This window comes from Xyrauchen texanus, chromosome 14, assembly GCF_025860055.1.
Source record: "Xyrauchen texanus isolate HMW12.3.18 chromosome 14, RBS_HiC_50CHRs, whole genome shotgun sequence".
NCBI classification, from domain to species: domain Eukaryota; kingdom Metazoa; phylum Chordata; class Actinopteri; order Cypriniformes; family Catostomidae; genus Xyrauchen; species Xyrauchen texanus.
The window spans coordinates 44,582,109-44,607,790 of record NC_068289.1 but is presented as its reverse complement, the minus strand read 5'-3'; the positions used below and the strand labels follow the sequence as shown (position 1 = coordinate 44,607,790).

General features: G+C 38.6%; 1 protein-coding gene across 2 annotated transcripts in view; it reads left to right on the top strand.

Annotated features, from left to right (window-relative positions):
* The window catches only part of LOC127654789 (double-stranded RNA-specific editase 1-like), a 197,289-nt gene that overhangs the window by 54,313 nt on the left and 117,294 nt on the right, over positions 1–25,682 (top strand). For both annotated transcript variants that reach the window (XM_052142213.1, XM_052142212.1), the window contains exon 2: positions 19,851–19,938. The gene's annotated coding sequence lies outside the window, so the exon portion shown is untranslated. The remainder of the gene's footprint in view (positions 1–19,850; positions 19,939–25,682) is intronic.

Genomic DNA, 25,682 nt, shown 5'->3' with positions numbered 1-25,682 from the left:
GGCTTCCTGTCCTAACTTGTTGGCTTCTTTATTTTCAAGTCCATCAATAAGATTAAAAAAAGTAAGATGCAAACTTTTTTTGTTTTATGTTACTTCTAAGATTCACTATGCATTCTCACACGGACTCTTTGCATCTTCATTTATGAAATATTTTTGGTTAATCATATATCATTTTGGCTTTCATATACCAATAAGAATGTAATATTCTCATTTGTTTAACTTGTTATTGAAATTGTTATTTCTTCAGTGTTAAAATACTTGTATCTCAGCTTAAATGCAGAAACTATTTTAAGCCTTTTGTTGGTTCATTCCCCCCAAAAGTGTCACACTGCTCTGTTGTGTTTTCAAAACATTGCTTGGTTTAAGCATCCTGTGTGTGTGTGTGTGTGTGTGTGTGTGTGTGTGTGTGTGTGTGTGTGTGTGTGTGTGTGTGTGTGTGTGATTTTTTACAGCATTTACTTATATTGATTTATGTTCATTTATGCAAATACAATTGTTCATTGTTAGTTCATGTTAGTTCCTAATGCATTAACTAATGTTAACTTCCTCATGGTCATTATAATGTGGTTCTCGCTCTCAGTGGGGCGTGTGGTGAATGTTGCGTGGATGCCGAGAAAAGTGTGAGCCTCCACACGTGCTAGGTCTCTGTGGTAACGCACTCAACAAGCTACGTGATAAGATGTGCAGATTGACTGTCTCAGATGCGGAGGCAACGGAGTTTCTTCCACTGCCACCCGGATTGAGGCGAGTCATTACGCCACGAGGACTTGGAGCGCATTGGGAATTGGGCATGCCAAATTGGGGAGAAAAGGGGAGAAAATCCCCCAAAAAAGAAAGGAAAAGAAATATCTGTTATGTAAAAGTTTTGTTCATAGTTCATGTTAACTAACTAATATAACTAATGTTATAATGTTTTACCATTTAATTTGGTGAAGCTAGTGGTGCAGAAATTACACACTTCATCTTCAAATCTGTTATTCAGAATTTTTCTGCAAAATCAGCATAAAAAATTCTAAAAGTCCACAGGCTCCGTCTGGGCCTTGTTATAGAGATGTTTAAAAATTAATCCACAGCTCACGTAAACTGTAGTTTCCCAGAACAGGTGAACCATATGTAGGATGATTGTTTCCTTGTTTAACTCTGTTTCTTTGAAACATGCATCTGCCTGAGAGCCTGTGGGCCATTCAGAGCTGAACCATGTGGAATACAGGAAAAGGCATCTTTGAAATAATCCAGATAATTTCCATTGGCATGTTTTAGTTCTTTATAATTCAACAGAATTGGCAAAACATCACAGAAATACAAATGTTGAAATTTGTAAGATGCATACATGGTCAACGAATGTCAGATCATTGGCACATAAGAACATCACTGATCCAAAAAGGCCAGAAACATACTGTATGCAAGTAAATGTACACCGATGCAATAGCTTGGCCAACGCATTGACATCACGCAGTCCGGATAAACATACATAGCATGCCTTCATGCATTACTGTGGTGGTAAATAACCTGGATGTTATTATTCAGACCAGCTACTATAAATATGACTAACGTACTAGCTCAGCAATAATCTCTTCAAACTGTTGCTCCGCAATGACCGCAGTCGACTTGAAAGAGAAAACTCACCATAGAAGCGAACAGTTCAGTCTAATGTCCATCTGCAAAATTGAGATTGCAAAGTATCCTTGCATTGTGTTTTGAATTGCAGTCTGCAACATCAGTGAACCTGTATTTGGGAGGGGGGTCTCCAGTTTGTTGCATTGTGCACGCTATCAACACCAACAGCACACTGCAATCCATTTACAACATCAGACCCAATCGATCTCGCTTCTACGTTCTGTGAACTTTGGTTGTTCTGTGGTGAAGGATACTAGATTAGAACATTAATTAATCCTATCTACTGGTGTCACAGGGTGGGAAGATTTGGCATTCTCTTGACAGTGAGAATGCAGTAATGTCCATCACTGGGACCACCTGAGGGGTCTTCTTGAGCTTGTGGCAGTGCAGTCAAGCCAGAGATTGATGGAGTTGTAGATTGCCAATGATAGCATCTCAAGGGAGTAGACTGCAGAGAACCACTATAAAAGGCAAGTTCACTTGTTCAATAAAGGCTGCTATTAATTTGGATGGTCTGTGGTAATGAGGATACAAGTGCATGTGCTTGTTAGGGCCCTTTTGTTAGTAAAAGGTGAAGACCTAAAGGTGTGTTCACACTGAAAGGTGACTAAATCACTGGACGTTGCTAAGATGCAGTAATGTTGGTTGCTAGTCGATGTTTCTACTTAACTGCAGTGTCTAACTGTATCAGGTGGCGGATTATATGAGCTTCACTGTCCACACTTCCATTGAAAGTGTTGGGAATCGAGCAATGCATATCCATAAAAACATTTTTAATAAACATTTACGCTCAGTTCGGTCAATTCTTGAACTGCTTAGGTTGTTTTGCCAATGCGGATAAAATAGAATACTAAAACTGTTTTCCAGTATCAATGTCTGGTTTGTGACCGAAGCTTGTTTAAAATCAGTGCTGTCCGATACACTAATAATAATAATAATGGAGTTTTCTAAGACGGTTCTTTTAATGCATTGTTTCCCCTATATGCATTTTCCAGTGGTGCTCTTGGGATTTCACATGGTTCATTTAATATTCTTGATGCAACATAATGCTTGCCAGCCCCAGTGTACACTGCAAAAGAGACTACACACACACACATACACGCGCATACTCCGTGACGGCAACGCATAACACATGTGTCAAACACGCTTCATTTCATGTGACCCACAAGCTCATTTCTGAAATGTAGGATGGCAGGGGATCGCAACATTTCACTGAACAATCAGTTAGCACCTTCCCCGTCATCTTTATGTTTTGGAGCGCATTTTGCTTGCTTTAAAAGCGTAAATAAACAGCGCTACATGGACCAGTTATCAACACAGCTCAATCATGGATAAAGCAGCATGAGCGTAGAGCAGGTGCGGTATTTCGCAGACTGTTCTCAACCACAAAGATTATTTTAAAAGCGCACATCTGTATAATTTGTCAAAATTATTAACTTTTTTTGACTAGACTATATAGTAAATGTGAACTAATTTAAGCAAAGTGACATCAGTTAAATTTTGAAGAGCACATTATATAGTAAATGTGAACTAATTTAAGAAAAGTCAAGTCAGGCCCATGGGTGGGGTCAGTGAGCATCAACAGGTTCCAAATAGCCCCCCACATTCTAAATGGCACTGACAAAGAATATGGGAGAAGGCCCAAGGCTTTTCAATTCTAAAATCACAAAACTTAAAAAAATGTACCATAGATTTACTGTTGTAGCACTAACTGTATTAACTATAGTAGTTGTGGCAGAAATTGTTTTCTAAATGTATTTAGACAGCTGTTTTTCATGTCAAATTCTTTATATAGAAACCATAGTTACTAATCATGGTTGTGAAGAGCCATGCATGGTTTTACCTATGGTTACCATGTACTTATTACAAATATCATTGCTAAAACTGTATTATGGAAGGACTATGGTGAATTTTCTTTATTATTATGGACCAAGCTATCAGATTTCCAACTGTATAAAGAGTGTTCTCTTGTAATGCTCTCTGTTTATAGGAAAATGTAAGTTGTTTTGTTTGCCTTCAGACATTCCAAGACACGACAATCAGTAGGAGCCTGATGAAAGGAATCTGTAAAGAAGACCCAACTTATTCCCACTCTCAGAATATTTCAGTTTAGCCATATAAATTAGGTGTTAATTTTTTCCCACAGATGTTACTGTTGTTAATATCATAATTTTCATCTGCATCCCAACCTCAAAATCGTATGCAGTACTGTCAAATGTGCATTTGAATGCATATAACGTAATATTTTTGGCAATTTCATGGGTGCTAACAAAGTTGGTGGTGCCTCATTTTCATTGGGCTCATTGAGGGCACAAATACACCGTTATGTAGCCCAGGCGGACATTTAGTTTGACACCTCTGTTTAAGCTATTCCTAGACCAATATGTGTTAATACAGGTCTGGCATTGCAGGCTTGTTGACACATTCACAACAGCACCGATGCTGAAAACAATCCTAGGGGAGAGACCGTAATGAAGGTAGAGAAAATCAGTAAAGTAAAAGAATTGTTAACAGAATCACTAATGATTCAGAATAATCAAGTGGAATTGGTAATGAAGCAGAATTTTTAAATTCGTACAATTCCAAAACTCATTGGTAGTCACCATATTTTGCATAAAATCAAACTCTGCAGAACTTTGTCGTGTCGTCAACAGTCTCTGTTTGCCTGTAATCGCCAAAAATCGTTGAAAATGAATGAATTTCCGGTCAGTGTGGAAATGCTATATATCTGAATATTTTGAAAATATACTTTGAAGATATTGATTCTACACTTATAGTGCACAATTTTAAAATGATAGAAACATATAAAACTATTAATTTAATGGCATCATTCACAATGCTTCATGGGATTGTAGGTCATTCCCTCATGAAAAACGTTAAGTACAGTCTTGTACCTTTTGTCGTTTTGTACAATTTTCAAATACTGTAATTTTTCTTCAAATGAAAGTTTGTAATGTTGTGATTCACCTCGGCGCTGATTGTTTTGCTTTATTTCTTGGAACTCTTATGAATGATTTTTTGATATCCCTATGGAAAAAATGTATGGGGAAAAAACTTCAGTATCCAGGACGGCTGAAAAAGTGGGTGGGCACTGTTGCACTCTATTGTATAGTATTACAAAGGTGGTTAATTCAACATGGTTGTTTACTATTGCTGATCCCAGAGCTGAAGTGTGAACTTAATCATCATGCAAATAGAAAAGTTTTAATGAAGGCTGTATAACAGTAATGGATATACTGAAGCCGAGTCGTAATGTTACAATACTTTATAGAAAGATAACAGTATTGGGTCTGTTAAGCACTCTCAACCTTTGTCTTTTCAAGTGAAGCTTGCTGCGTATTTAACTGTGAAGCATTTTCAAACAAACTCCAATTTGGCTTTGCTTTTACTGTGAAAATCAAATATGTCTAATATTGGTTTACTGTTGGTCTTGCAGTAAATGAGGTTTCTGTAGAGATCCTTGGATGCACACTACATAGCGATCATTTGCTTAAATTGCCTGTAATGTTTTCTTAATGTAACAGATCCTGAGTAATATGTAATTTGCAGCCACCATGAATGGGATAATTAAGAATGACTGTCTGTCTTGGTAGAGTTCATTCTGAGTGCTATGCTTAAAGTAATTGCATGTTATCGCGCAATAGAAGCCTAGTGGAACACCTCTCTCGTGCCTAAATTTTTTCCTTAAAGAGGGCAATCCGTCACATTCAAAGAAAGCGCCTATGTTTTTTTTTTCTGTTGTTTTCATTTCACAGTTAGCCGATTGCTGGCCTGTTGTCAGTGAATGAGACATTGGATAATCACATTTTCAACTGGTTATGTTTTTTTGATTTTTGTTTCCTTTAAAGCTGATGTAGAGAGTTAAGGACCTCGTGGGTGTATTACAAAGTTGTTTGGTTATTCCATTCTGCGGGGCTCATCTTTTAGTTGACAAGAAATGGGTCTGTATGAACAGGTTTATTTAATAAACAAATTAGATTGTGGCTTTATAAGCAGTTTAAACTGGATGTGTGCTTATATTTGCCTGTATGTACAGTGCATTCAAGAATTATTCCACAATTATTCTATTTTGTTATATTGCAGCCTTATGCTAAAATGCTTTAAAAAAAAAAATGTTCACATCAATCTACACTCCATACCCAATAATGACAAAGCAAAAACCAGATTTTTTATAACTTTGCAAATTTATTAAAAAGAAAACAAAATTAAATATCACACTGAGATAAGTATTCAGACCCTTTGCTATGATGCTTGAAATTTAGCTCAGGTGCATCCCATTTCTCTGGGTCATCTTTGAGATGTTTCTACACTTTGATTGGAGTCCACCTGTGGCAAATTCAATTGATTGGACATGATTTGGAAAGGCATTATTTAGCTTATTTTTCACTTATAATCCAATTCAAAGTACTTGCATACCCATGACTTGCTTCCAACTATCTGTGCTATCTGCAGTTTTCTTGGCTACAACTTCCACAGTTGTTATGATAAATTCTGTTACAGTGAACTGGGATAAATGTTAGTAAGGGTGTTGATGTGTAGATGTGTAAAGTCTTAGAACTGATGCTAGTGCTGGGCAGCAGGTGATTTCTCTTTCCCTCATTAGTGCTGTTGAGAATGTCGGCGTGGTCAAGACGTTTCACATGATGGTTGAACTGCTCCATGGTGCTTTTTAATGGCAAATTCTCATGTCAATTTCAAATGGGTTGCACGTGCAATGATATCGATGGAAGCCCGAATTAATTGCTCATGTGAGCCACTCTGTGTTTGTCATGAGAGCTTGCATTTTAAGGAGCGCCCAGTTGACATGCACTGATCCTGTCACTGGTCTGGAGCTCGAGTTTCGCAGGAAGCCCAGTTGACGTGCTCACACTGATCCTGTCACTGGTCTGGAGCTCACGTTTCATGGGAAGCTCGGTTGATGTTCGTGCATGGATAGTAGAGTGCATTTTGGCTTCACAGACCCTGCACACATACTTGTCCTACATGAAAAGCGTATTTAGCGCTCATAAAATGAAATTTATGTAATAAGGTTGCTTCATCACCTGACTGAAATGCGTACGGATGTGGCTGACATAAGAGTATTAAATTACAGGTGCATCTTAAAAATAATGTCTATATCGATATTTACATGTTGTATTGCTGACATTGGATCGTTGGTTATTGGAGCGATGCATCGATCCAGATAGATGGATTGTTACACAAGTTCCCATAGTGACAACTTACCTCATATGTGTGACAACATGCCCTGGATATGGTTAGGACTAGGAGCATGATTCATTTTTATGAATTCCCTCATGTCCTTTTAATGACATTGTCTTGTTAAACTAGATTGATGTTTATTTTAATGTTGAGCCCGTCATCTCCTTTTATGACTGCCAAATTCCCGGTTGTACATTATTTCTCCCCTGCTGTGGAACTGGTACAAACTTTCTATCGGAGCCCATTTGGTTGATGGTGCTGTTAATTCAAACCCCCCAAAATAGAGGCAGCACAGCGTGAGATGTACTGTATTTTAATCAAGCACATGCTCAATTAGATGCCAACGAACCCACAAATGGCTGCCATGAATATGAAATTGCCCTTATTCCCATAGATTATCTACAACAACTATCAAAATGTATCTTCCTCATCACCGAAGTTTCAGGCACAGATCAAGGCCTTGATACTTTTGAACAGTCATCAACATTCATTGAATTCTAAGCTGTTGGCTCCCCGCTGCTATGATGTCATCGATTCTCCATTCTGTTGGGGGGGTGATCAGTCCATCAGAGGGGCTGTCTATGACTGACTGAAATGTAGTTTTTAGGGAGCGAGGACCGTTAGATTTCCCCTTGCCACAGTGGCGGCCCAGCTGAAGTGGTCTCCTGGCCCTGGGGCCTGCGGCTGAGGGAAAATTGAGTGCACTCCTGCAGCATTCAATATGACATGCTGGAAATAATGGCCTCCTGTCTCTCAGATATCCATCAGACAGCTCCAGACCCTTGTAGACATTCAACTGCAATAAATAATAAATCATGTTTGGATGATATTAATAAGGTCGGTTGAGAGATGGCCATTGATTTGGTGACTGCACGGATTATGGCAGCAGAGTGTAGACATATCCAAGGGTTTTTATAGAAATAATATGAGATATTTTGTGGTACAATGGCTACTACTTTTCGACTTAGTTTTCGAATAGTGTACCCCAAAATGAAAATTCTCTCATTATTCACTCACCCTGATGCCTTTCCAGATGTGTACGACTGTCTTTCTTCAGCAGAACACAAGTGAAGATTGTGGGTGCCTGCACTTTGGTGGTCCAAAAGTCACATTTAGGATGCATAAATGTAATCCATGTAACTCCAGTGGATCAGTGAATGTCTTCTGAAGTGAATCGATAGGTTTATGTAAGAAACAAGTTGATAATTGAAATGTCATTTATCCATCCAGGGCTCTGATGTTGTTTGAAATGGCCGAACTCTCACATGACGTTCATTCATGTGTTGTAAATAAGAGCCACTTCCGAATTCTTCCGAAAGATATGTGATGCATCAGCTGGTGGCAGGAAGCATTTTTAAAAGTTAATAAAATGTACTTATCACAAACATATTAATTTGCTTCAGAAGACATTCATTGATCGACTGGAGTTTTGTAGATTACTTTTATGCTGCCTAAATATGACTTTTGGACCATCAAAGTGCTGGCACCCATGTACTTCCATTTATAAGGACCTGACAGAGTGCTATCTTATAAAAATCTTCATTTGTGTTCTGCTGAAGAAAGACAGTCATACACATCTGGGTTGAATAGTGAATAATGAGAGAATTACAATTTTGGGGTGAAATGATCCTTTAAAGGTCTAGTTCACCCAGAAATAACTTATGTCATTATTTTCTCACCTTTATACCCTCAAAATCATGTGCTGTAATCTTTGCCATACAACGGCAGTTCATAGGCAAAGTTAAGTCATTTAAATGATCATTATTAACAGTATTTGCATTGATGATATCTTTTCACAGTGCCACATGAGAAAATGTGGTATTTGCCTTTGCATGTGAACTTCACCCAGGCGACTGCAGTCTGTGTTTCTGCTGAGTCAGTCACTCTTCTTATGCAGTTTGGGACTCATTAGGTCTGTAATGTCTTCATTTTGTTCTATCCACAAAATCATACTGACACCCCACTATTTTACATCCTTGAAAATGAATTAAACAATTGATGCCTGTTATGTTAAAAAGCTAATGGGCTTACATTGACCTTTTTGTAAATTGTAAAGTTGAAGTGCGCAATTCCTGCACCACTGGTGGCACCAAATGGAATTGCTAAATATTTGTTTGAGCAATATTGGTTTAATCAATAGCAACATTTGGGGGCTGCATTAATGGTTTTTAATGAAACTTTTTGAAAACAGTCAGTAGTTTTGCTTCAAGAGTGAAATACAATTTCTAATTAAGAGGATTCAATTGTGTGCAAAATGGAATGAAAAGAAATCACATTTGTGTTTTGCATTTAGTAATGGCATGCTAAATGAGTATACCTATAAGAACATAAATGGAAAATGGCCTTTGCTTTTCAACATATTTGCCTTGTTCATTAGCTTCCGTTTTGGCTCTGTAGCTACCATAACCATGTTCAGATAATACTGATAAAAGATAATTTTATTGGTCCGCCTTTAGGTTTGATTATGATGCACATTGGTCATGGCATTGTTTCGACAACTTTAGCAACGTCACAACATTTATTTCCGCCAAGGGTTGCATTAATTATTGGCTTAGATCTTGTATTGATGACGGGAGAGTCAAACCACTCTGTAAAGTCTTCTCCAGCACATCCTAAAGACATTCAATGGGGTTTAGGTCTGGACTCTGTGATGGCTAATTGTGGTGGCTCCCTGAAACACTCTGTTACAATTTGAGCCCGATGAATCTTGGCAATGTCGTCCTGGAATATGCCCGCACCTTCAGGGATGAAAAAATCCATTGATGGGAGAACCTGGTCATTCAGTACATTCAGATACTCAGCTGACTTCATTTTATTGGTGCATACCATTGCTGAGTCTAGATCTGACCAATTGAAGCAAACCCAGAACATAACACTGCCTCCAGAAGCTTGTACAGTGAGCACTATGCATGATGGTTGCATGCACTTCCCTTATGCTGACACACCCATCACTTTAGAATAGGTTAAATCTGGACTCATCAGACCACATTACCTTTTTCTATTGCTACACAGTCCAACCTTTATGCTCCCTAGTAAATTTAAGTAGTTTTTTTCTGCTGATTGAAATCCAAATGGTGACAGGTTTATTTATATTGTCTGAGATGTATTTAGTCAGGCAGGAACTTGCATCTCATGCATTCCTGTTTAACACCAGAAAATTAGCTGATTTGCTGAATGTTAAGAATTTATTTTTATATAAAGTGACTGACTTTGTCTGTGTCCAGAAAATGGATATGAAGTATGCAGAGTATTTCAGTAAAGAACCACATGGCTGTCGAGCTGATTTGAATGGCAGATGCTGTGGTTGTTAAGGCAGACAGACCACATGGGTGAAGACGGTTTCACTGCTGACCACAGGAAGTGAACATGCTGTTACTGGTCGTATGTCTGAAATTAGATATTAACTGTAGAAACCCTGATATAGTGTCCAATGATGACCTAGTTTTGCCACTTGTTATTTCGAGTGAAGTTAAGTTCGAAAATCAGAAACATTTTAATGGACTATTTAGCCATAAACTTCTCGTTCTATCATAAACTATTTCATGATTCACGACTTCTCTCGGATTGCAAGTATGAGCACGCTAAGCAGATGTGTTTTAACAGCATCTCTGATTTAAACTGCAGTACCGTCTTCAGTAAAATTTTGCAAAGTCTCTCAAAAATAAGCACTTACTATACAATTTTGGTTGTCTTAAATTATGCATTTACATAGCCTCTATGTCTCTTTTTCTTTCTTTTGATCTTTACTGTAACTGCTCTCAAGTCAAGTCAAGTCAAGTGGTTTTTATTGTCGTTTCAACCATATACAGTTAGTACAGTACACAGCAAAAGCGAGACAACGTTCCTCCAGGACCATGGTGCTACATAAAAACAACAAAGGACCAACACAGGACCACATGAGACAACACAATGAAATAAAATACCTATATAAAAAAACCTACATATACCTATATAAAGTGCACGTGCAAACATGTGCAAAAAGTACAGGACAGTACAACAAATTTCTGACAATGAACAGGACAATAGACAGTGCAGCGCCGACCAGTACTCAGTAGTGCAAAAAGATGACAGTTTCTAAAAATGTAAACATAACATACTATGAGATAATGTTCTATGCACATAGCAGTTATTGAGGTAGCAGACAGTTATAAAGTGACAGTAATTAAAGTGCAACTCAGGACACGTGTGTGTCAAACCAGTCTCTGAGTATTGAGAAGTCTGATGGCTTGGGGGAAGAAGCTGTTACACAGTCTGGCCGTGAGGGCCCGAATGCTTTGGTACCTCTTGCCAGACAGGAGGAAGGTAAAGAGTTTGTGTGAGGGGTGTGTGGGGTCATCCACAATGCTAGTTGCTTTGCGGATACAGTGTTTTTTGTAAATGTCTTTGATGGAGGGAAGAGAGACCCCAATGATCTTCTCAGCTGTCCTCACTATCCTCTGCAGGGCTTTGCGGTCCGAAACGGTGCAAGTCCCAAACCAGGCAGTGATGCAGCTGCTCAGGATGCTCTCAATAGTCCCTCTATAGAATGTAGTGAGGATGGGGGTTGGGAGATGTGCTTTCCTCAGACTTCGAAGAAAGTAGAGACGCTGCTGGGCTTTCTTGGTGATAGAGCTGGTGTTGAGGGACCAGGTGAGGTTCTCCGCCAAGTGAACACCAAGGAATTTGGTGCTTTTGACGATCTCCACAGAGGAGCCGTCGATGTTCAGCGGAGTGTGTTCACCTTGTGCTCTCCTAAAGTCAACAACCATCTCTTTTGTTTTGTCGACATTCAGGGACAGGTTGTTGGCTCTACACCAGTTCATCAGCCGCTGCATCTCCTCTCTGTATGCTGACTCGTCGTTCTTGCTGATGAGACCCACCACGGTCGTGTCATCGGCGAACTTGATGATGTGATTCGAGCTGTGCATTGCTGCACAGTCGTGAGTCAGCAGAGTGAACAGCAGTGGACTGAGCACACAGGGGGGCCCCAGTGCTCAGTGTGGTGGTGGTGGAGATGCTGTTCCCGATCCGGACTGACTGAGGTCTCCCAGTCAGGAAGTCCAGGATCCAGTTGCAGAGGGAGGTGTCCAGGCCCAGCAGGTTCAGCTTTCCAATCAGGTGCTGGGGAATGATTGTGTTGAATGCTGAGCTGAAATCTATGAACAGCATTCGAACGTATGAGTCCTTATTGTCTAGGTGGGTGAGGGCCAGATGGAGGGTTGTGGTGATGGCATCGTCCGTTGAACGGTTTGAACGATCACGCAAACTGCAGTGGGTCTAGTGAGGGGGCAGCTGGGTCTTAATCTGCCTCATGACGAGCCTCTCGAAGCACTTCATGATGATGGGTGTAAGTGCGACGGGACGGTAGTCGTTGAGGCAGGACACTGAAGACTTCTTTGGCATGGGGATGATGGTGGTGGCCTTGAAGCACGTTGGAACGACAGCGCTGCTCAGAGAGATGTTGAAGATGTCGGTAAGAACATCTGCTAGCTGGTCTGCACATCCTCTGAGCGCTCTGCCAGGAATGTTGTCTGGTCCAGCAGCCTTCCTTGGGTTGACTCTACGTAGAGTTTTCCTCACATCTGCCGTGGCTTACCTCTGAGGAATAACCTCCGACCTGATTGCCACGTGCAACCTTATCCAGATCCTGCCTGAACTCTTGGCCTCTGGCCTAAACAAATATTTTCTTGACTCCACCTGAACACGCTGGAACAGACACGGCCCACATCCTGATCCAGCCTTTGTTTTCTGCTTTCTGACTCTTAAAAACACCTATTATTCTATTGTAGACACATTACTACCTGTAATTTCAGCCGTAATTCAAATCAGCTGTCAAAACTGTTCTTTCCTTACCCAAGTTTCAAGCAGCCGAACATGGCTTACCTTGTTGCTTTGAGGCAGAAAATAAGGATGTTTTGCTTTTGCTTTTTTCTTCCCACACTTGCTGGTGGTTTTTTAGGTGTCTGTCTTCACTCTGGCCATATCCACACTAAGTTTTTGTTAACATGCATGGATTTTGCTGCGTTTACGCCTTTCATACTCACTGGAATGGCGTTTTCCTCCACCAAAAATGGACACTTTCGAAAACGCTAGTATTGCATACTTTGCAAAACAATGCCGTTATAAAACTGAAAACTGAGGTTTCTAGAGAAAACGGATACTTGTGGATGTGTACTAAGTCTAGAGGTGGGAATCATTAAAAAATAACCTAGTCTCGTAGAATGAATGTTACTCTAACTACATGTTTCAGCGCAATTTCCAGGTGAAATTTACATTAGAAGTCGCTACAACAACGGTGCACTTTATTCACTTTCACACAAATCATGACTACAAGGGCTGATGCACCCTATTACTCACACACTGCTATGTTATGATGTCGAAACACTTTTACTCTAACGCATCATTTGAAAAACCATTGTATTGCAGACTCGCCTACATAAATTCTACAGACTGCAGTTCGAGATGACAAGATCAGTCAAACACTCAAGTTGATATGTGAGACGAGTGTGTCAAAGAAGCGACACAAGATGATTTGTTTCTATAGACACTATCTATAGTTTTTAGACACTATGGATGGGTTTAGCTGTTGGTTTAGGGTAAGAGAGGTGTCTACCAAGAGAGGTAAGAGGTGTCTACCTCTCATTTTATTTTAGATCACCATTAGTTAATTTTAGGTTAAAGTTTTAGGTTAGGGAGGTATTTTACTCATTATCGCCTCCTAATATTCACCTTAAAAACCTTGTCTAATTACGAGACTATTTTACTCTGTTTTGGTGCCCCTCGCTGGACATTTCACTGGGAAACTGCAGCCAAACGTGTAATAAGGCACTTCATTTCATTTTGCAAAATTATCTAATGGAGGATGTCTTCCTTGTAACGCACAGCATTGAGATTGCCAGCAATGACAACAAGCTCAGTCTGATAATGCTGTGACACAACGCCCCAGACCATGACGGACCCTCCACCTCCAAATCGATCCCGCTCCAGAGTACAGTCCTCTGTATAACTCTTAGTCACTGCTTGTCATTATACCTGCAATGACCTGGAACATTTGCCATTGGACGAACGTTAAATTAAATTGAAACTGGAGTGCTTTGAGTTCACTATCATAATCCGGCATATTTTAAGAAATGAGAAGCTACACACTGCGTCAGTGAGGGTTAAAATAATTGTTGCCAGCTGAAACATACTAAAACGGTGCGTGCATAATACAGCACTTTTAAAACCTTTTTTATTCTTCATGCGTTCTTCAGGAACTGCTTGTGCTGGTCCACATGTGGGTCAGTTAGACACTCTGAGTTAATTTGGAGTGCTTGCATAATGCTAGAACATTGGAAAAAAGACACACAAATGCACTGTTCTGGGAATTTATATATTTTCTCAAAATGCCCTTATTTGGACAGTAAAATGTGATTGGAATTTGAAGTGCACAATAATCACGGTTTTCTCAAGTAACCACAATCTATAAAAACTTTATTTTATTTAATAATGACGGCTGACCCATATCCAAATTATGACTCCTGGAAAAAAACTAATGAAACTCTTCACCCATTTAAGAGCATATCCAATATCGACAAAAGGCAGAAAAATTGAGAGAGGCCTACTTTTTTTTTTTCAGCTAAAGAGAACAGTCCTAGTCCTCACTGTATGGGCCATGCCGAAATTGGGCTTTATGTATGCATCAAAGTGGTGTGCGCTTTCATGACCCATCCATTCTATAGAGCTTAAGTTGAGAAAACCATCTGGCTGAGAATGCCGTGGTAAAGCAGGTAATAAAAGACAGCGGATGGATGTTATTATGCTTGTGAAAGGAGGTGTTTTTACAGTCTCTATACATCCATCTCTTTTATAAAATGCCTAATTGAACTGTGCTGTCACTCTTCTTTGGATTAGTATGATGGGATCCGCTCCCTATTTTTAGAACTCCATTTCAGCGCGGCCATGATGTCATTTATTTTGAAACCTCTATTGAGGCTCTTTACTTTCTTTGACTCTCAGAGCTGTATTTGTGATAACAAAGAGATGTAGCCACTCCTTTGACAGCATTTCTTGAAGCTGTAGCAGCTGTAGCAGGGGTGAAATCGCAGTTTGAAACCTCTAAAGATTGCTGTCTACTTTGTACAACACAATAATGCTGACAACACATCCACTGCCATAAAGGCCTTAACCATGATACTTATCAAATGACAACAGTAATATACAAATGTACAAACACGCCCTTGTTCAATCCTGTGTTATTTGTTAAAGGGTGTTGTTAAACTCTGCAATAATATACAGTGCATCAGGAAATTATTCACAGTGCTTCACTTTTTCCACATTTTGTTATGTTACAGCCTTATTCCAAAATGTATTAAATTAATTTTTTTCCTCAAAACTCTACAAACAATACCCCATAATGACAACGTGAAAGATGTTTGTTTGAAATCTCTGCAAATTTATTAAAAATAAAATCACATGTACATAAGTATTCACAGCCTTTGCCATGACACTCAAAATTGAGCTCAGGTGCATCCTGTATCCACTGATCATCCTTGAGATGTTTCTACAACTTGATTGGAGTCCACCTGTGGTAAATTCAGTTGATTGGACATGATTTGGAAAGGCACACACCTGTCTATATAGGGTCCCACAGTTAACAGTGCATGTCAGAGCACAAACCAAGCCATGAAGTCCAAGGAATTGTCTGTAGACCTCTGAGACAGGATTGTATTTAGGCACAGATCTGGAAAAGGTTACAGAAAAATGTCTGCAGCATTGAAGGTCCCAATGAGCACATCATCTGTCATCCATCATCTGTAAATGGAAGAAGTTTGGAACCACCAGGACTCTTCTTAGAGCTGGCTGCCCGGCCAAACTGAGCAATCGGTGGAGAAGGGCCTTAGTCAGGGAGATGATCGAGAACCCGATGGTCACTCTGACAGAGCTCCAGCATTTCTCTGTGGAGAGAGGAGAACCTTCCAGAAGAACAACCATCTCTGCAGCACTCCACCAATCAGGCCTGTATGGTAGAGTGGCCAGACTGAGGCCACTCCTGAGTAAAAGGCACATGAGAGCCTGCCTGGTGTTTGCCAAAAGGCATCTGAAGGACTCTCTGACCATGAGAAACAAAATTCTCTGGTCTGATGAAACAAATATTGGACTCTTTGTCCTGAATGGCATGCGTCATGTCTGGAGGAAACCAGGCACTGCTCATCACCTGGCCAATACCATCCCTACAGTGAAGCATGGTGGTGGCAGCATCATGCTGCAGGGATGTTTTTCAGCAGCAGTATCTGGGAGACTAGTCAGGATCAAGAGATAGATGAATTAAGCAATATACAAAGACATCCTTGATGTAAACCTGCTCCAGAGCACTCTGGAACTCAGGCTGGGGCGAAGGTTCACCTTCCAACAGGACAACGACCCTAAGCACACAGCCAAGATAACAAAGGAGTGGCTACGGGACAACTCTGTGAATGTCCTGGAGTGGTCCAGCCAGAACCCAGACTTGAACCTGATTGAACATCTCTGGAGAGATCTGAAAATGGCTGTGCACCGATGCTCCCCATCAAACCTGTTGGAGCTTGAGAGGTTCTGCAAAGTAGAATGGGAGAAACTGCCCAAAAATAGGTGTGCCAAGCTTGAAGCATCATACACAAAAAGACTTGCGGCTGTAATTGGTGTCAAATGTGCTTCAACAAAGTATTGAGCAAAGGCTGTGAATACTTGTCATTATGGGGTTTTGTTTGTAGGATTTTGAGGGAAATAATGAATTTATCCATTTTAGAATAAGGCTGTAACATAACAAGATGTGGAAATAGTGAAGCGCTGTGAATACTTTCCGGATGCACTGTATGCGTTAATATAGAATTCAATTGATGTGTGGTTACGGGTGTATGTATAATAGTAACATATTATTTTTTAATACAGTAGTAACAAAAATGGTAATGTTGATCATGATAATAATAATAGTTGTTATTTTATATTACAGTAGTTTTATTCAATAGTAATATTTTTGTCATCATTTCTTTAAAACTTTAAAACCCTGAGGCTTTTATTTTGGTAGAACACTCCAGGAAGACCTTTTGAATTTCTGTGTGTAGTTCAATTTTTAATATCCTTTACATAAAAAATATTTTGAGACGCTCCTCCAGTGCCATTCACAATGCATGTTATATGTGAATCAAAGTATCGAGTATCTACATCTGTAATGTAGTTTGTGTGGAGTGCACACATATTGGGCTCTGAGAGCTGAAAACAGCAGCACATCATGAGTATTGTGCATGCTGGGAGTGTGTGACAACAGAGCAGCACTCATTCGCTTTGAAGCACACATGCAGAGTATATATTTATAAATTAAATGCAGCCTTTTTTGATACACACACAGCTATTATATGACTTCAAGAGACTTTCAATGTAATGCACGAGTCATATGAACTACTTAAATGGTGCTTTTTTGGTTCTTTTATGTCATTTTTGGAGCTTAACAATAACGACTATGTTTTTGGACCCAATCAGTTAAACTGTCTATCGGCCCTAGTTAGGAACTGAAAACGGTGTTTGCAAACAAAAACTGATTAAAATAAATGTGGCCTCAGTTTTTGGTAGAAGAAAACACTGTTTAAGTGTGGATGAGAGGTGTAAACATGGCAAGAGCAATACGTTTTCAAACAAAAACGAATTAGTGTGGATGTGGCCTTGGTTTTTACCATTTTGAGTCTTGTTTTTCACTCACCTGTTGCATAATGTGAAGCTGCACTTTTGCACTGATGTCAGATGTATCATTCATTTGTTATAAATAATCTGACCTTTTGGTTTGCGTCCATAAAGTTATGGATAAAAAGAGAAAATAACTCTGATGAAGTACCTTTCATTTGATTAACCAAAAATGGGCATTTCAGCATGGCTGTTTAATATTGTGACAGCCTACTGCAGCCCAGTACTTCCCTCGCACAATTAGGTCTAGATCAGCTGCCTGCCACATTGGAATGGAGGATGAAACTAATTTAAAGTTTCCCAGGTTTTATTGAGGTGTTTAAACTATAATGCTTGAGTGGAAATGAAGAAAGTGTATAACATCTGTTTTTTAGAGGAATGGGGCACCTTTCTCTGAGCAGCTTCCCTCAAAGTTTGCTCTTATTTGAATAGCTTAGGATCAGCTTGAGCTCTAGGGCCTGTACCATGAAACCGGTTTAGGTGGCTAGCTAGGTAAGTTTTAGTTTAGTTTGCATAATCGCCATTGTAACTCAAGCTGCACAGCTAACCTACCCCGTAACAGTGTTTTTATCTGGGTAACAGATTGCTAACATATTCTGAACAAATCAGCTGTGAAAAAAGTGACATCTCTGATACAATGTAGTTACTCCATCGTGTCTCTTAAAGGGATTGTTTACCCCACCAAATTAAAATGCTCTCATTAATCCTAATGCCATCCTAGATGTGTGACTTTCTTTCTTCTGCTGAACACAAATGAAGATTTTTGAAGAATATCGCAGTTTGTTGGTCCATTCAATGCAAGTGATGGTGGCCAGATCTTTGAAGCTCCAAAAAGTACATAAAGGCATCATAAAAGTAATCCATACGTCCAAAAAAAGGACATAAATATTTATCTGTTTCTCACCCCTATCATAATGCTTCTGAAGATGTGGATTTAATCACAAGTCATATGGATTACGTTTATGCTGATTTAATGTGATTTTTCACATGACTTCAAAAAATCTGGCCACCATACACTTGCATTGTAAGAACATACAGAGCTGAAATATTTTCCAAAAATCTTTGTTTTTATTCTGCAGAGAAAGAAAGTCATACACATCTGGGATGGCATGAGGGTGAGTAAATGATGAGAGAAATGTGTATTTTGGGGTGAACTATCCCTTTATTGCACGGTTTATAGAAAGAATCTTAGAAATCCACAGAATCAACTCTTCATGATAAATTATTTATTCAAGAGTTTAAATATAGATTTTCAGCAGATGGAGTCTTTTATATTATTTAAATACACTATAATTGTTTTTCAATTACCTACTTTAGCCATAAAATATCTATGAAAATATAAGCATAATATAATGTTAGGCTATCTGTAAAACAGCTAGTAAAATGGATTAATATAATACCTACCAATAATGATCGATTTTAAAATATTAAAAGCTTAAATACTCCTTAAGATTGCTATAGAATGAATGTCTCCCAAGCCCTCTCTTTCATGGACTAGATATGAACACATTATTTCACTTAAAGTTCAGTACACAAAATACGTCTTTAAAAAAGAACAAATACATATTATTATATGCATACAGTATTCCGAGTGCTCACTTTTTAATTATTCAATAGTAGCCTATATGTATTTGTAATTGTATTAAATTATATCATGTTTAAAATGTAAATCAATGTAAAGGCATTCATATTTGAAAGTTTTTAAGCTTTTTAAATTAATGAGCCTGTGTTGTTGTTGTTGTGGACCTTTATGAATTCACACACACATTCATGTATCAGCTTCTTTATATTTTAATCACATTCAGAAGTTTTTTCCAGCAGTCCTCTTGAGTTCTCGCAGCAGCTGCGGTGTTTGTTCTTGCTGTGTAAATGTCTTCAATTTCTTTATTATTTTACAGTGATCCCTTGTGCTGTGTGAATGATGTGTTTTAATTATTAATCATTTAATGGTGATCTCTTGTGCTGTGTAAAATGCATTTTTATTTTTCATATTTTTACAACAATTTTGTTGGTGTTTAAATGTTTTAAATAAAAAAAATTCATAACAATCAGCCTTCAGCAGAGAGGTAAATCCCACTGACTCTCTCACGAGAAGTGAATTGCATTTTCTCTCTCTCTCTCCCTGTGGCTGTTCGCTGCAAACGTCACTCATTCATGTGCATGCTTGCGTGAACTAATCTTAAACTCAGGATTAAAGAAATGACAGAGAAAGTTGATAAAGATGGTTGCGGTACCAATTAAGCCTGATTCGGATTGGTTTGGTTTGGTCAACTCAAAACCAATCGTGTAACCCTGAGTTTGTTCAACTACCTTCCCTGGACTGATGTTTTTTTTCTTATTATTATTCCTCTGTGTTTCAGGAAGGATTGTAGAGTACAGCTGGAAGTACCTTGTAGAAGAAGCACCTTTTTAGAGATTGGAAAATCATCCACTGCTGTTGTACAGCGGGTAAGTAAATATGTTTAAAACACATTTAAACACAGGATATTCTTATGAAAAAGGTGGAATACTGACTGAATAGGAAGGATGCAACAAAATAAGACTTTAGTCAAATAAACATGCTTCATTTTAAACTGTTGCTCCTGTTGTTGATATGTAGAGTTTCTTTTTTGTAGGACTTTCTCAGAACAGTCGGCATTAGGGTTGGCTGATATATCAGATATTCACACTATATTCGCAACCATTTTTATGGTAATAAAGTAGCTAGACTGTAAATATTGCAATTATTTAACACTTTTATTTGGCCTTAAAGGTGTAGCTGACCCCAAAATGTCCAAAGAAATTTTGGGTGAACTATCCCGTTTTGTTAAGTCCATTTTGTGATCCCACCTTAAATTGTGACTTGCAAGTATTAGAGCATAACGACCGTTTAAATAATATTTCTGGTTTAGACGTCAATTGCAAAAATTCGGTACATTTGGTGAGCTCAGTTCTATGATTCAGTTCAAATTGTGTTTCTATGAATCAATTCCAATCTCTGATTCAACAGTTTGTTTGCGTCAGTTTTAATGTCCCCATGTTGCATATGTTGCACACGAATGTACATATTGGAGCATATTAATGAAAATGAATAAATATTAATCTTCCTTGTTCAGTAAAAAAAACAGAATGGAAAGCACTCTTTGATTATTTTTAACTACTTTTATTTTTTGCATTTTAATACATTGTCTAGAATGGCTGTTTGATTGAAAGGCCATTTAAGAGCAAATGCATAAATGTTGAATTACAGTATATACAGTAGGGATGTTTACAAATAATCGAGTACTCTTTCTGCACCATCTAGTTGATTATTAAAAACACTACCTACTCTAATATCGCAAATGTATTTTTCTTTGCGCATTTGCCCTCCATGAGGAGAGCTGAATACTGTTTTTTGCATCAGAATCTCTTACTAAATCTCAGTTACAATTGAGTCCAATGGGCCAATGAGTCTAATTCATTAAACAATTATTTTTTGTTTACTGAATTATATTTTATACCTAATTTTTATGTCACCCTGCCCTAGTAGGCTCTCTGATGTAAACTGTTGATGTCCAATTGGAAATTGACATCCATTTCTCATGGTAATACGAAACACCCTTTTAAGAATTGAAGAGTTGCATTAATTTATTAAACAACGGGGTGATATGAATATAGCCTTAGTGCCAGTTTTCCTGGACTCGCCATCAGAGACATAAGGCTGCCTCATAGATGAAATTACGTGGCCTTGGATTAATTTACCTCTCACTTTTCTGCTCTAATGATGTGTTCTGTTATTGACATTTAGACAGCATACACTTACACTCATTAGCGTCACACTTACAAAGCAGTTCAGCTTTTAATGCATTCTCTCAGTTCCTTACATTATTTCTGTGCTATTTTAAGGCAAGTAATAGAGCAGGATTCTATTGGTTCCTCCTGTCAAAGTTAAAACCCGAACTGATCTGCATATCTCTGCCAGTCCGATTTGAGAGAATCCATGTTCATTCAGGCTGATGGGAAAGGCCTTTCAAAGCTGGCATTGTTTGAGCGCTGTTTCTGTAGTCTCTACGCTTGTTGCAGCAGCTTAACAAAACCTCTGGGCTTTGTGCGTCCCTGGTGAAAAGCTTCTCTTGTTTTATACATAAGCCATCTAAAGACATTGGTGCCTGGGGTCTGGAGCATTCTGGGATTCTGGGCACTTCAAGGTTTATTTGGTTTCATTTTGTTTTGAGGAATTGACTGTCTTACAAAGGGACAGCGTTAAGACTGCAGTGAGGACTTATGGGGGCTGCAGGAGATGAACACCTGCACACTCTTCCTCTGCAGGTGATGCAGGTGAATGACTGTAGATACCAGAGATTCTTATTCAATCAATGACATTCACTCTTTTCTACTACATAAGCTTCATGAAAACATCTCTCTCATTCGCCTGGTCCCAATATAGGGTAGGCGGAATGAACAAAGACGTATTTCATGGTACAAGTTTGTATTTTATATTATGGTAACTGTATACATGGCAATATAATTATTTATGCTGGAAATTCAATTGAAATTATTGATAGATTAAATAACCATGTGCTAACACCCATATTTGGATAATGGAATCCCTATAATTTATTATTTGAATCAGAACCACAATCTTGGAATCAGCGACAGACTGCTATATAGGTCAACAGTCGGGTTGCGGAAGTAAAAATCCCATTAAGAGAATCTTTTTTTTTTAACCAATTTAATCTAAACATTACAAGACAGACTTTCCATTGGCTTAAGAGATTAAGCGATAGTATATGCTTCTTATGAAGCCAAATTTAAATTGTCAATGTAAGTTCAAGCATCCATTCGTCTGTACATCTATTAATATTTTGCAGTGTGTTCTAAGTATAAAATACTATTTTTGATAATGTAGTCAGTTGTTTTATGTTGTATTGTTTCTTAATAGATTACATCATCATTCACAACGCTTCATCGATGAGTCACCCACAGACCTCTGTCAGTGCCTTCCAGTCGCTGACTTTAACATAGCTTATGCTGTCCTGATTACCACCCTCTTTATTTACCCTATTGATCGTTGACGCCACTGATAAGACATGCAGGACTTCAGTGCAGCGAAATGCAGATCTGGAACTTGCTGCAGTGAGCTGAATCAAAAAGAGATAAATCTCATTGCGCCTGGCGTCTTCTCTTATGAAGTACAGTAATACATCTTTTCACAGCGATATTGGAATCTCTGTTTTATTTCGTATGTGGGTAGTGAGGCATTAAATTCCATAATAGTCCAGTTCTACTTATGTGTCAGAACTGGCTATATCAAATAACAGTGTTCATCGATCATGTGTATGGGATAATGGTATTGCTGTGCGATACAGGTAGAGACTGGGAAACTATGGCTTTAAGTCTGATCCTATATGATCTCCAAGACTTTTTAGATGTATTTATCTGTTTATCTTTATCAGGATATAAATTAGACAGGCAATATAATTCCAATTTTTATGGTAGTTGACATAAAATAATTTTGGAAAATGTACATTTTAATATGGGCGGCGCGGTGGTGCAGCGGTTAGCACTGTCGCCTCACAGCAAGAAGGTTGTGGGTTCAAACCCTGGTTGCCCCGCCTTTCTGTGTGGAGTTTGCATGTTCTCCCCGTGTCTGCGTGGGTTCTCTCCGGGTACTCCGGCTTCCTCCCACCATCCAAAAGACATGCAGGCTAGGTTAATTGGTGTCTCCAAAAAATTGCCCTAGGTGTGGATGTGGAGGTGAGTGTGAGTGTATGTCTGTCTATGTGTGGCCCTGCGATGGACTGGCGACCTGTCCAGGGTGTCCCCCGCCTTTCGCCCAATGTTAGCTGGGATAGGCTCCAGCCCCCCGCGACCCTGTACATAGGATAAGCGGTTGACGATGGATGGATGGTACATTTTAATGCGTGACATGGCCAGATTTGTCTCATTCTTATTGAGAGACTACATAGAGTATTTGTACTTATAAATAATGTACTTACATACTGTATATATAAACACTCATGACCACTTTATTAGGTACACCTGTACACCTACGTATTCATGCGACTATCTAATCTGCCAATCGTGTGGCAGCAGTGCAATGCATAAAATCATGCAGATACGTGTCAGGAGTTTCAGTTAATGTTCACATCAACCATCAGAATGGGGAAAATGTGATCTCAGTGATTTGGACAATGGCATGATTGATGGTGCCAGATGGGCTGGTTTGAGTATTTCTGTAACTTCTGATCTCCTGGGATTTTCACACGCAACAGTCTGTAGAATTTATTCAGAATGGTGCCAAAAACAAAAAACATCCAGTGAGCGGCAGTTCTTTGGACGGAAATGCCTCATGGATGAAAGAGGTCAGCAGAGGATGTCCAGACTGGTTCAAACTGGAACCAGTCTACGGTAACTCAGATAACCACTCTGTACAATTGTGGTGAGAAGAATATAATCTCAGAATAGCATTCCAAGATGCTGGTTTGTGCTGATTTGGCTGCACGAGGGGGACCTACACAATATTAGGCAGGTGGTTTTAGACCTATATACAGTAAATGCTGTATATTAGTGTGTATATATATATATATATATACACATACATACATCATCCTATAGTCTCTGTTTAAACACAAAAAATATATAATCTTAAGTAAATTAGATTATAGATATATAGATAGGTAGGTAGGTGGGTAGGCATTCCATAGATAGAAAATGATTCCAAAGTCTAATAAAAATATAATAGCCATATATAACATATATATATATCAGTCGATTCCAAATATCTAAAAATGGCCTGACTGATATATTGCTCATAATGTGTAGACGTAATTGGCCAACTCTGAAAGTGACGGAATTAAAACGTAATGTATTTTATGTTCAAGATGGGTGCAAGGTCTCAGTTGTTCTCCTGTGGAAGTGTGGATTATAAATTAATTGTTGAATATGCTGTCAATATAAATAAGTGCTGTTGATATCTATGGGCATCTGTCATCCTGTCTTTTCTCTTAACAAAAGAGCCGAAGCTCTTGAGGATTGGAGCTCTGCCTCTGCAGACTTACCATTATTGCCATTCATGTAGATATGTGGACTCGGCGTTATAAAGAAAAACACAATACATGACCTATTTTGGCTTGCTAACTGGCCGAGGGCCTTTGGTTTGTGACCTTTACCAAATACAGCTTTAAAACAGCATGGGGTGATTCAATTATGACCTATAATTTTGGGGTGAACTTTTCTTTTAATGTTTGATCCAGGCCTTTTAAAGAGCTTTAATAAAGCTCTAGTACTGTATCTTGTTTCAAAGCCCTGTAGACTTGGAGAAAGGATTTTTAAATCTGTCGATGTAATAACATTATTTTTTTCATTTGGCTAAGAAGTCGCATGCTGTCAATGATATTGCAGATCTTTACCAGGGAACTGTGGTTCTGCAGAGCATTCCCTTATCTGGAATTATTCAGTGCAGATGTGTTGGACGACATGAACGCTATCATTTTCTGAGGCACAGTGAACGGAGGTGCAGGTATCTGATCAGGTTGCGTTGAATGAGCTTAATCGGCGTGCTGCATGCAGACTGGCTGATTTAAATCATGAGCCACGCGTTGTCTTGTAGAATTTGTGAAGTCGCACTGCCACGTTCAAAAATTATTTCCACCCAAATGTTTCATTCCACAAGCCTCGTTCTTAATTTTAATTAATCATGCTTCCTAAGGTAAGCATCAATATTACTATTGCTCATAATGTGTAACTCCCTCAGCGTTTGTGCTACGGACATGTGTGATATGCCAAATTGTGCGGCTTGTTTGAGGACAAATGTACATTTTCAAGCAATTAAATTTAACCTTAAGAAATCAGTTAATTTCAAAATTGGGTTTTCAAGGCCTGGAAAAGTCGGAATTATCGTAATACATGCTCAAGCTATCTCTAAATATTGCACTTAGAGAAAAACTTGGCTGCAAGCCATAGCCAAATTGATTTCCAATTTATAATTTAATTCAGTGAATTGGTTTGCATTTGAAGGAGTTTTAAAAGTCCTAATCCAGTAATCACAAACTGCTGGAAAGGTCTTAGAAAAGTCATGGAAATTCATGCATCAAATGTTTTGGAAACCTGATGGAAAAAATCTAGTCTTTTAATTATCTGCCTTTATTTTATTAAAAAAACCTCTCATTGAATAAGATGTTAACAAACAGTAGTTGTTGTCATTTTAACCTTGTTTTTGCCATTTGCTTTTA